Raw genomic sequence first — 10,317 nt, forward strand, 5'->3', positions numbered from 1 at the left:
TCAGGAACGAATGCCAGTAGACAAGAGGTCTCACGTGTCTCCTCAGAGTAAATGGATACTGGATACCTGTTAGAGCCTGGGTGAGAGTTAGAAGAAACTCACAGATTTTTATTCTTTCTTCTCATTGACATGTAGCAGAAGTTTTTGTTCTCCTGGAGTGCTAACATAAGACCAGAGGCTGTTGGAAAGAAATGCAGAGTACTGAAATTTGTGTGTGTGTATTTAGCTATCGATATGTATGTTTGCTATGTAAAGGGGCCTAAAAGTGGGAATGAATGGTATTTGTACAAGGTGTAGAAAGGACATGAGGACATAAATGACAATCAGGCTGATGGTCTTTGTGGAGCCGGCCCAATAAAGTAACAAAACGCCTGGCTGCTCCTCCTAAATATATGGGGAGCCCAATTCAAGTGAAGGTTTTAAAGTAAAGCATGTGCTTGCATATCCTGTATTTGGAGGCTCTGTGCACACACCACAGCTAAAGCATTCTAGTGCCCCGGGGTGCCTGGAGCTCTCTTCTCATCCCAAGGTGGGAATTGTCAATCATTTCTGGTGGTTTCTGGCTTTTGAATATACAGGGCAGGATATTCTTTCTCCTAAATACATGTTGACCTGCCTGATGCAGCCTTCTGATTCCTCAAGGTAAAAATTTTTGTCTTGTTAAATCGGACCAAAAAGAAAACCCTGTCAAACTTACTATTCATCTGTTCCTAGTGCTTTGTTTCTTATATGTGCTAGCGAGAAACTTGCTTTCTAAATCTGTGGTTCTGATGGACCAACCTGAAGCCCTGGCTTCATTGCATAAACTGGCAGTTTGAGAAGCCAGCTAAATACGGGATTATTTATGCTTGTTTTATAATGTACAACACCTTATTTTTTAAATTGCTGACTTGCTTTGGGATTTTCATCCCCAATGTCATGCTGTCTGGAGCCCATGAGCACTGTGCAGGTGCGTACCCACCTTGCCTTCCTTGGGAAAGTAGCATTTAGGAACCAAACTTGTCAGTGCTACAAGAGGCAGGGTGAGAGAAGTAAACCTGCACACTTGGTGCAGATTGCAATATCAAAGCAATTGCCAGGCCACTGCTAGAATGTCTCAACCTGGGTTCAAACAGTTAATTTTAAAAGTAGCTTTTTCACATGTCTCAGCACTGTCTAGTTTCAGCCATGATAGGAATTACAAGTGACAAGATGCTGCAGGGAAGCTGTTCTAATGGTGTTTGGGTCATGCCTGAAAGCTAGATGGACCAGAAACATCTTGAGAGAGGCTGGTTTATTAGATCCTTGGACTATTCAGCCGACACCAGAACGGTTTGGCAGACCATCTAAGCCTCCAAAGGGGGGAAAAAAAACCTTGAAAGCTTTCAGGCGTTCACTTATCTCTACTTACCAAAACCTCTGCTGAGCTGGACATTGTAGGGAAGGGAGAGCTGGTCAAACAGGCTCTGCCATTCCCCCAGCAGAGGCTGCATGATTGCTTCCTCTGTTGACAAGATCCCCTTGGAGAACAGGAGAGAAAAACTGGAATCAAGGAGGAGGCTGGGCCATGCTTCCCAGCCTTGGCGGTGTCCCCAGACTCACGCTACAGCCACTCGCCATGCGAACAGCGAATGAGTGCCGCAGAGGAGCGCCTGCGGACCAGGGCAGCGACCAGCTGCGCTACCATGCAGCCAGGAAGGGCGAACAGCAGGGATGCAAGAAGGAAAAATCACATGCAGAGGATTGTAGCACCAATAAAAAAGCCCAGGAGCTGACATCTAGCAAACGTGTTGCTGATGCCACTGTGCCTCCTGGTTGTTTCCTGTCTTTTTGTATATCTATAGGGAAGCGCTGGAGGTGCCGCGTGGCATGGAGGGGCAGGACTGACCTGTCACGGGTGGCTGCACATGCTGTGGCTGGTCACACGGGAGCTCAGGAATATTCCTGGCTGCAGAAAGCTCGTTTATTTGTGTAACTGCACTATCTCTTGGAAACACCCCATGTCTGCTGTGGAATAAGTGAAGAGTGTTTTTGCCAGAAAGTAAAGAAATTGTTTTTTCAATAGCATTCCTTTGCTGTGGACGCTTAGAGGATAGCTTGCAGGGACCTCTCAGACTGAAGGGAGATGTCAAATGTGCTAATAGGGCCACATATTAACAGGCACTTCCAAAATAATAAGACTATTAGAGAATCATATGCAAGATAAGCAAACTAAAAAGCACATATAACAAATCTAGCATGAAAATACTCGTGCTGTCAAAGTTTTAGGGTTTTGGACTGATTTTAAATGTAGTGATTTAAAAGGCCTTTTTTGCGGAGGATAACTCTCTCTGACTATGTTGAAGCTAATCACAAGAAGCTGATAGTCACAATGTGTAGGTGCAGCTTTTTAAGCGCATCTTCAGCATAATATCAAAATCAGAATGAGGATGCTTACATTTGGAGAGGACAAGACAAAAGGCTGCTGGAACTCTAAAGATGTGTGTCTTTCAACAGCAAAATATAAAGTCCAGAGTTATATGACACTAATCTATTCAGTATCACAGGCAGCTTGATGCCCTTAGGGTCCATGTAATGAGGTTCTGCCACTGTCCCATCTGTTTTGTATTCATCTGTCACTGACACTCGGAGCCACTGAAGAGGAAGAAGGACTGCCAATTTCATACTGTGGGTTTATGATATCTAGACAAGCAGTATTGGAATTGCTGGTAGTGGTTTCCTCATACTTCTCAGGTATGTGGTAAACACTGAATTATCAAAATGTCATGTGGGGAAAAACCCACAAGATCTATAAATACCACATAATCACCCACTTGCAAATAAATACGACTGACATTCTTCAGTAATTCTGTACCTAGGACAGCTAAAGCTACAGCATTAATGGTGATACCACATTTCACTGGTTCCTAACAAAAGGTGACACGGCATATCACACTTCACGTGTTGGCTGCCAGCTGGTACAGCCTGAATCCTGCTGCAGCCTGTACTACAACCACAGGACAAAAAAGATATAAGTACAGGCCATTAGGTGGAATAAGTTGATTAGCTCCATGCAGTTGTCTTAAAACAAATTAGATCAAGATTTGGCTAACATTGGATGTGAAAAGGGAGAGCCAGGAAGAACAGCCATATCCAGTCTAGCAGCACCAATAATCAATGCACAGGTAAAAGCATAAAAAATGAAAGCATACACTGTTACTTCCCTGAAATACCTCCAAGCCTCCAGAGAGCAAATTATTTCTCTTAACTCCTACTTTCTTACCCTTCTAACAAGCTATTTTTCAGTCCTATGTGACACCTACTGAAGAATAAGTGTTCTCACCTTTCTCTATGTTTCCATGTTTCCCTATTACTGCATCATCAACTCTGGGATAGAAAACGCAATCCTGCGCAAAACCAGTATCTGCTTGTTCTGATTCCTGGTTTGTTTTTATCAGAGGCAAGGAGCAAAATCCTGACCCCACAGAAGCCCTCGGGTGTTTCACCGTTCCCTGCAGCGTGGCAGGGGCTGCAGCTCTGGGGAGCTCAGCAAGGCAAAGGTAAGGACTTGGGGCATGTTTCGCAGGCTGTCGCACAACTTGCGTTTTAGGCACTTTTGTTCTTGCACGGTTTCCATGGAGCCATCTCTTTGTCCGCAAAGCTGTCTGCGGCAGCACCCGTCCGTCATGTGCCGTCCAGTGTGGCTTTCCAGTGCAGCGCATCACGCTGCGCCGCAGTGCTGCAGAGCAGCCTGCCAGGCATCGGCTGCTCCCGGTACCCTGTGGGCTGTCTCACAGGCACGACGTTTGCAGAAAGGATGAATTAGCATTGCTTTGCTGAAGAAAAGGGAGCAATATAGATTATGCTGCCTGAGGATCTAGTTCAGCCTTTAGCTTCTCATGTTTGGCAAATGAAGGGAAGGAGAGGAGGGCTCTTATCCAGAAAGACTGTCATTTGCAAGGTAGCGTTGTGAGGGAAGAGAGAGAAAACGTAACAAAAAGTGGTGGCCATGCTGCAAGACAGTGCAAATTCAGTCTTCACCCCACGCTAGTGTGAAAGAAGAATATCCTTATTTCTAACACAGTATCACTCTCCTTGCATAAGGACTGGCAAGAATGACATGGAGCTTATTTATCCCTTACACAGTTGCTAATGCTCTGCTCGCTGTTCTGCTGTCGGAGCACTGATGCTGTGAACTGCCTTCGGCTGGTGCTGGGGAAGGCCAGGTTGGCTCCTCATGGCAGGTGTGAAGCCAGTACCCCGTGCTTTGCCTGCTGTACCAGGGGTTCAGCACCTGCCCTTGTGAAACCCTTGGTTTGGAGGGACAGCAGCGGGTCAGAGGGGATGTGCAGAATGAGGAAAAGGAGGAGTAGCAGCATGTTATCGTGCTGTCTGCGATTAGGTAAATGCAAGGGTATTGTAGTGGTAAAGGGTGATAACTGTCTGATACTAGAAGTGTTTCAGGAAGTAAACTGCTGATGTGACTCTTGCAGGCTGCTCATCCAAAATGAATTGAAGTGTAAAATCATTGCTCAAGTTAAAAAAAAAAGCAGGCAAAATGGCAAGGCTGTATTAATTGGGAGATTTTAACTCCCAGGCACAGTGGAGAGTACAATAAATGGTGGAAATAAGACTGGAGATCTTTTAGACTGTGTACAGGAGTGTAGTTTAATCCGAGACATGCAGATACTAATAGGATATGGGACAATCTTCGCAAAAAAGTATAGAGAGAATATAACTAAGGGCATAAGGGCAGGTTAGAAATAGAGATGTCTTAGTCACAAGACTCATTACTTGGACTGGAAAAGAGGTTTTCTTCATTAGAGTGAGGCTTGTACTGTGCATTGAGGTAGAACAGGCTGCTCCCCAAGGTTGGCCATGCAAATTAATGCTTTGTAAATCTTGGCAGAGATTTTCAAAGATGCTTGGAAGAATTATAATGCCCAATTAAGTAGGCATTGGTCATCCAAACCCCTCAGGCAGTCCTGAAAATCACAACCACTCTACATTGCATCTACTTTGAGTTAGATTTTTCCTCTCTGCTCCGATCCACTCTCCACTTCCAGCACCATCCAGAGCTCCCGCTGCCGCAGATGTCATGGCAGAGCGTACATCCAATAATAGCGCTTTCAAAGACAGTATTCAGGCAGCCACAAGTGGAGGCAGGAGAAAAGATTGTCCATCCCTGCTGAGGCAATTTAGCACAGAATCTGTGGGAGTTGTTACACATCAGCCAACTACTATTTTTCTGCCAGGAAACTCCCAGTCACTTTTGGCCCATATATGTACCTCTGATATGGAAATACAAATCCAGATCAACAGCTAAAAGGTGGGCTATGCTCTAGTGATGTTAGTGAAAGTGTTATCTATTTTAAATAGCTTCTTATTGGCTGATAATAAAAATCTTACTTGGCATGCAGTCCAACATGCCATGCCCCTGATCTGTTTGGTTACAGCTTTTGGACTACATGTCGGGTCTCTGTGATTTGTATGGCTGATGCAGGTGATCAGATGCATTCCCTTTAAGCAGGAGGATTCTTTGCAAAATGTAATAAGGAAACAAAACAGCATTTCCTGCACTAGCCTCGGTGTTATGTGAAGGAAAGTGCACACACGTCCTGTGGAGCAGGACACCTGGAGGATAAGGAGATAATGCAGAGAGGAAAGGCTCCAGCACACGCGATCTTCTGCTGAGGGAAGATCCCCATGGAACTCTAACTGACATAAATGAATGTTATCCAGTTATGTTCTTCTAAATTATTCCAAAGCTGAGCAGCTCTGAGTCACTACCCGCATCAAGGTCAGCCCTCTTCTTCAAGCAGAGCCCAGGCTGACTGCGAAATCATGCCCAAAGCATTGTTTCAGCCAAGGCTGTTGCAGTAAGAAAGACTGCAGAGGCTGAGGCTGAGAAAACTGGATCATTATTTGTACCGTATTTGTATTGTTTCACCCTATCGGCCAGGGCTTTCTACTGGTCACCAGCAGGACGTGGCTGGTTTCCTCCTCCCCTTCTCACTGCTAAAGGCGCTAACTGCTGTCCAGGACTCTCTTTTTTAGCCTCCGACAGAGGCACTGAGGTTTGTCACAACCGTAGCAACAAAATTAGGACTGGGCACACTGGGGCTCTAGTGAGCTGTCCCCACGCTCACAGTTGAACCCCTCCAGTTTACGCAGAGGTTTAGGGTTAAGAGAGCGTTTCCACAATGCAGTGGTCCGTACTGGTAAAGACAGATGGGAGTTTCTCTGCATCAGGTTCACCTCCTCGGGCCACCTGGGAGTTTTACTGAATGAGCAGAGCCCTTCACCCCTCCGGCTCTGGGAGGGGGCTGTCACTCTTTGCTGCTGGGGGATCCTTCTGGTTACGACCTTTGGCAGAGGGGTCTCCTGCTGCCTCTTCTGGATAAATGTGTTCATGTGTGTTCCCAGGACTGCTTTCTTCGGTTGCACCCGTTCATGCTGTGTTTGACAGCATCCATCTGCCTGTTTCTTTCTTTCACCAGCAACCAAGAGCAAGCCAGGGTTGGTGCCAGCAGCAGCCTGGAGGGGCCGGAGGTGCTGCCGCAACATGACGTCTCCTGCATCTCATGACAGGCCCAATGTCCTCTACTCTCCCCAGCAAACCTGGTCCAGGGACGGCCTGTCCCGTGCAAGGAGGTGAGGGAAGCCCCCCATCTGAAAAATGTTTGGGAGAAGGGAAAGGGGGGGGAAGTTATTTCGGAAGTAAATGGTAAAATAGACTAGCAACAAAGCAAGAGGAACTGAAAACTAGCCACAAATGTGGAGTTATCTATCACAGGAATGATATCACAATCTTCCTTAAAGCCTCTGCTCTGATGAAAGCTGCAAATTTTGGTCAGCATTTGGGAACAGCACCTCTTCCTCTTTCCCTTGAATTGTATTTGTCCTGGGTTTTATGCTCCTCTAAGGCAGAAATTCCTTTTGTACATGTTTGTAAAATGTAATATATACTTGCAGGGTTCCCTAAATAAGTTTTCCCAGTCCAACAACCAGTATCTCAGGTGCCTTTCTCTTGTCTAGTAAAAGACATGCCATGCGTCATGGAAAGCTGCAGTCCTCCTTTCACATCTGTATCAGCAGTTTCCAGTCTATGTTCAACTTGCAGTTCTGAAATACAAAGACTATTTCAGTCTTTTGTTATTAGGTACAAAGCACTGCTTAAGTAAAGATTACTACACAAAGCCACAGCCTATATGATAGGTAAAAACTAAGTATAAGTGAAATAAATGTAATAAATTTACTGATTATGGGAGAAGTATTTCCAAATATGTCACAACCCACATTTAATAAGTGCTGGCTCTCCAAGCTAGCTGAAAGACATAAAATTATTTGTAGTTCCGAATGGGTTTTGCCCTGCGTAGCTGTCCATGTGGTACTTCTGCAGCTAGGAAGATGCTGTAATAACTTGAAAGACGTTTCAATGTGATTTCAGGCAGAAATAGGCAAATAATATTGAGTAAAATAAAAGTAAGGGCAAAAGAACCCCCAGAAGTTTGAGGTCTGATGATTTTTCAGATCTGGAGACCTGTGAAGACCTTAACAAGCCACCCAACTGGTCCCACCCGGCCCTGCATTGGAGGGGGGATTAAATAACTGTGCTAAATCCTGGCACAAACAAGACTAAGTAGCTTTAAAATTAATTAGCTACTAGAAGTGATTTTAGCATGTTACCTAACACAATAAAAATCATGGTGATCTTGGAGACTGTGCCACCAAAGAGCAGTTTTTGGCTGGTCACAATAAAAAGCAGGAGAGGCAGTAAGATTTGCCAAGCTGGAGAACGTTCTCCGGGTGAGGGCAGGGCTGGAGCCCAAGCAAGAGCAGAGCACTGCCTCTGGTTTGTGGTTTGCCTGCACTTTGCCTTAAAGAATAAGGCTATTCTGGGAAAGAGAGTTGGGTGCAGCAGTGAATTTCTTGTCAATTGAATACGGGGATAACTTCTTTATATGCAAGTGGGTGGATGACTAGACTCATGTAATGGTGTTTTGGTGAGGAGCTGTTGTGTGGCACCACAGTTAAATAGAAGGGAGCTAGAGTTTCTCTGGCTGAGCACCAGAGGCATAACAAGCTCCAGTGCCTAAAAGCTGAGGTCTGGAGATAAGTGAGTATAATTAGCCATCGGAACAACTTGCCCAGAGACAAAACGGATTCGTTTTAACGCAGTGATTTTAAATCGTCTTTCTAACATGTATATTGTAGCTCCACCAGCTGTTCGGGGTTTGCTGAGGGAAATTGTATTCCCAGGAATTCCTGTCTTCTGATTACAGACCCCAGTGGTCTGAAAACATCTGAATGTGGGCAGCCGGGAATAAGTCTCTGCCCGTTATGTCCCCCATAGATAAGGGCCAAAAGGCGTTCAGCAATCTGACAACCCATGTGTGCTTCTGTGCAGTCAGACGGTGGCTGCTGACGATAATCACACCTGAAAAGATCAGCATCTTTCGAGACCCTAAAGCACAATTTTATTCACATATTTTAAAACCTGGGGCCAACCGGAAGATGTAACAAGGCCTCCTGTAACAGAATTAAAAGCCTTTGGAAACGAAGGTGTGTGAGGGGAGAGGTAGGGAGCGTGCGGGTGTGGGGGGGGTGTGGAGGGATGTGCATGGAGTGTGCGTGTGTGTGCGCATGAGGTGTGCACGGAGTGTGCGTGTGCAGGGCCGAGGGTGGGTTAGGGGCGTGCGTGTGCTGGGGAGGTACGAGCGGTGTGCGTGGGAGGGCTGTGCGAGCGGGGGCATGTATGGGGGCACGGCGTGAGTGGGGGCGAGGGATGTGCGTGCCAAGGGGGGTGTCTGAGGGGTGGGGGGGTGCGCGAGGGGGGTGTATGGTGTCGGGGGGTGTGAGGGGACGCGCGGCGTGAGGGCGGCATGGCGGGTGTGCGTGCGGGGGGGTGTGTCGGTGTGCGGGGGTGTGGGGCTAGGCGGGCCCTCGGCCGGCGGCGCCTCCCGCCCGGCACCGCGGTGCCGGCGCTGCCCGGGAGCGCAGCGGGAGCGCGGCGCCTCCCCGCCGCCCGCACTCGCTCGCTCGCTCTCGCTCTCGGCCTCCCGCTCGCCCTGCGGCACCGGGCGCGGCTCCGCGCCGCCGTCCCGCAGAGGTGACCCGGCGGGGCCGGGCCGCGGCATGGTGGCGGCGGCGGGGCGCGGCCGGCGGCGGGGCTGAGCGGCGGCGAGGGGAAGGGGAAGGCGGAGGAGCGGCGGCGGGGCGAGAAGATGGCCGCGCCCGCGCCCCCCGCGCCGCCCGCGCCGGGAGGCGGCCCCTCGCCCCCCGCCGGCCCGCCGCGCCTTCGCCAGGTGGGTGCCGCGCGGCCACGCGCGCGTCCGCGGCAGGTGCGGCGCGGGGGAGGGGGCGGCGCGGGGGCCCGGCCCCGCGCGTGGGCTGGCGGCGCGGTGCAGAGCGCGGGTGAGCGCTGCGGCGGCGCCCGGCTGCGGGGCGGGCGGTCGGTGCGCTGCGCCTGCTCCGCGCTGTGCTCGTTCGCTGAAGATCGTTCGTGTTCCAGCTAGGTGTGCTCGTGCAGTCGCGCCCACAGCGGGAACCGCCCGCCCGCCTCCCCCTTGAAATGGTCGTGGGTAGCGGGGTGCGCTGCAAAATGCGCGGTGGCGCATCGCTGCTGTAGCGGGGCGCGCCGAGGCGCTCGGATAAAACCTTAACTGGTGTAATGCAGCGATTTCCAAGCTGCCCTTCCCGCTCGTGTGTTATGCAGCGCTTCTCCGCTTGTCTCTCCCCGGGAGCTCTAAGTTGCAGTGGCTGGCGCATTAATTTACATTTTCAGTCGTGAACTTGGTTGCTACAGTTATTTGTCATTCCCTACCTGGCTTGGTCCCCATCCGCACCCATGGAATAGAGAGGCTGCCAAGTCGTGAGCTGCTGGCAGTCTAGTGATTCTATTCCATACGTGCTTTGTACGTCCTTGAAAATAGGATAGGTGGAAATGGAGGTATAGTGCTGACATGTTCAATTTGCTTTTTCGCGTTGAAGCTTTAATGTTATCGTGGTAAGATTAATAAATAAAAAGCTGTTGCAAAAGAGGATTCCTGATGAGTAACCAGATTAGCATACTATGGATGTGTATTCAAATATACATCCAAATGTAAATTCCATCCTGCTCTTCCCCCCTCCCCCATCTTTCACTGACAAACTGGCTGTATAGCTAACGAGGAAATCTCAAGGGTTTGGAGTTCAGAGAGCCATTTGAAAGTTTGGATGGTTATCTAAACTTGTCAACTCAGTTATATATCGAAAGGTTTGGCTGGAAAACTTAAGCTAAAAGGCCTTTGTGCAAGTTTTCAAGATGCATTTGCTTCCGACCCCAGCTGGAAATACCACAAGAAGTGCCTCAGCCCC

Source organism: Dromaius novaehollandiae, chromosome 4 (genome assembly GCF_036370855.1).
Source record: "Dromaius novaehollandiae isolate bDroNov1 chromosome 4, bDroNov1.hap1, whole genome shotgun sequence".
Classification (NCBI taxonomy): domain Eukaryota; kingdom Metazoa; phylum Chordata; class Aves; order Casuariiformes; family Dromaiidae; genus Dromaius; species Dromaius novaehollandiae.